Below are 2,464 nucleotides of genomic sequence, written 5' to 3' on the forward strand. Positions count from 1 at the left end.
AATCGCTGAATGACCGTAACCGAATGCGTTTCTTACTTGTTTTATTCTAATGCATTTATTGTAGCGATGATAGCAAAAACCGGCAGCCAATGCAGAACGCAAGAATGTGCAGTTAGGATTTTGTGAGGGTATACCGATTCAAATGAAGGTGGTCATCCTGCGTGCCCCACGACCATCTTTCTTTCGCCTTAGAGAAAAGCTGCAAAGAAGCGTTACAACTTTGTGAAGAGTATTCTCACCATTACAGGAGTTACTTCGCTCCCTGCATGTGAGAACAAGCTGGTGATGCCATGTCGACTCCGGGCTTGAATGAGAAAACAGTTTCAACAACAGTATCCCTGCGGGCGTTTAGTACAGTGTGCGCTTTGGAAATGGGAAGCACACGTTAACAAGGTCGAATAAGAAGTACTTCGAGAAGTGCCTTGTGGAGCACTTGTGAAGTGCTCGGGTTGGATTAGAGAGAGAGAAAGAGAAAATGATAAATGAAAGGCAGGGAGGTTAACCAGGATTGAGCCCGGCTTGCTAACCTACACTGGGGAAGGGAAAAGGGGAGGGAAAGATCAGGAGAAGAGGAAGTCCACTGTGAATATCGTTGACGTGGTAACAGTTTTCTGCTCTGTATCACTGACAGTGACTAAGTCCGGATTAAAGACAGTCACTTAATCCTGTAGTTTTAAAAAATCGCAGCAGCGCTTTTGTGGCCTTTTGCAGCTGCGATATGCGAGGCCATGGTCCCAGGACCTTGTTCAAGGCAAACGGTCTTCTATCCAGCTTATTTAGAGCAGTGCAGAGGTCATGTCTTTCGTTTTCAAAAGATGGGTAGTAGCACAGTAGGTGTTCTATAGTCTCATCGACACCGCACGCATTACACTCGGCGCTATCAGCCATTCCAATCAAACACGGATTAGAAGTGCGAAAGACGGCGGGGCGGGTGGTGACGTCATCCGTGTCGCATTCTACAGGTGGCATTTGTGCCCTGGGGAATGCCGGGAAGCGCTCGTCGCCGCGATGACGCATCGGAAGCTGCGTGGCACATTATACCACGTCTGTTGAAAACCGGCACAGTCTAGATGACATATGAGTACGCTGCTCTTTACCACTTATAAATGCCACTTTCGCGGAACTTACGTAAACGGAGTAGTAAAATGACATTTAAATATGAGTTAATACAAGGGTGGAAGCTTGGCCGAGTTGGTGATAGTTCGTGTCCGTGCTTTGCGCACAGCACGAATGATTTTAGGAAAAAAAAGAAGCGCTCTTTCTCATTTGTGCTCTTTCTTTTCATAAAACCACTCGTGCGCTGCGCAAAACACCGCCATGAGCCAGTACGTTATAGATTTGCCCCTTTTAGACTCTCTAGTTAGACGTTGTTTGCAGAATTGGAACATACATATATTTAGTATTAAACATTCGTCATTTTGCTCTATTCACTTTTGTTCTTTCAACATTTACCAATCCTCATTTTATATTTACGTTTTTCGGCAAATAAGGGCTGAAGCTGAAAGCCACCTGCAACACTTACCAGAATATTTTTGTTTTCTTCTTCTTTAATGCAATGGTGTTCATTCAAATCGGCTCAAGGGTTGCCTAATTGAAGCATATCTGATTTTAACATTAATTAATTTATTTAATTTCCTTATTTATTTATACATTATCATCATCATCATTATCATCAGCCTATATTTATGTCCACTGCAGGACGAAGGCCTCTCCCTGCGATCTCCAATATACGCCTGTCTTGCGCTAGCTGATTCCAACATGCGCCTGCGAATTTCCTAACTTCAACACTCCTCCTAGTATTCTGCCATCCTCGACTGCGCTTCCCTTCTCTTGGTATCCATTCTGTAACTCTAATGGTCCACCGGTTATCCATCCTACGCATTACATGGCCTGCCCAGCTACACTTTTCCCGCTTAATGTCAACTAGAATATCGGCTATCCCCGTCTGTTTTCTGATCCACGCCGCTCTCTTCCTGTCTCTCAACGTTAGGCCTAACATTTTTCGTTCCATCGCTCTTTGTGCGGTCCTTAACTTGTTCTCGAGCTTCTTTGTTAACCTCCAAGTTTCTGCCTCATATGTTAGCACCGGTACAATGCAATGATTGTACACTTTTCTTTTCAACGACAGTACGTGCTCATCTCCCAGTCAGGATTTGCTAATGCCTGCCGTATGCACTCCAGCCCAATTTTATTCTTCTATAAATTTATTTCTCGTGATCAGGGTCCCCTGTGATTAATTTGCCTATACATTATACTACACGCAATTAGAGAGCATTACTGTAGTGCACATTGCAAAGGGTACAAGTACGATGACAAAACACGAGGTAGAACGTGAAATCAAAGCGAAATAAACTGTGCGACAGCATAAAGGTACGCTAGGCATGCGTGTCAACCGAGGGTAAAAAATGGAAAGTGCAAGATATATTGGTGTGGATAACAATTTCTCTGTCGTGACTGCATACCA

This window comes from Dermacentor silvarum, chromosome 8 (assembly GCF_013339745.2).
Source record: "Dermacentor silvarum isolate Dsil-2018 chromosome 8, BIME_Dsil_1.4, whole genome shotgun sequence".
Classification (NCBI taxonomy): Eukaryota; Metazoa; Arthropoda; class Arachnida; order Ixodida; family Ixodidae; genus Dermacentor; species Dermacentor silvarum.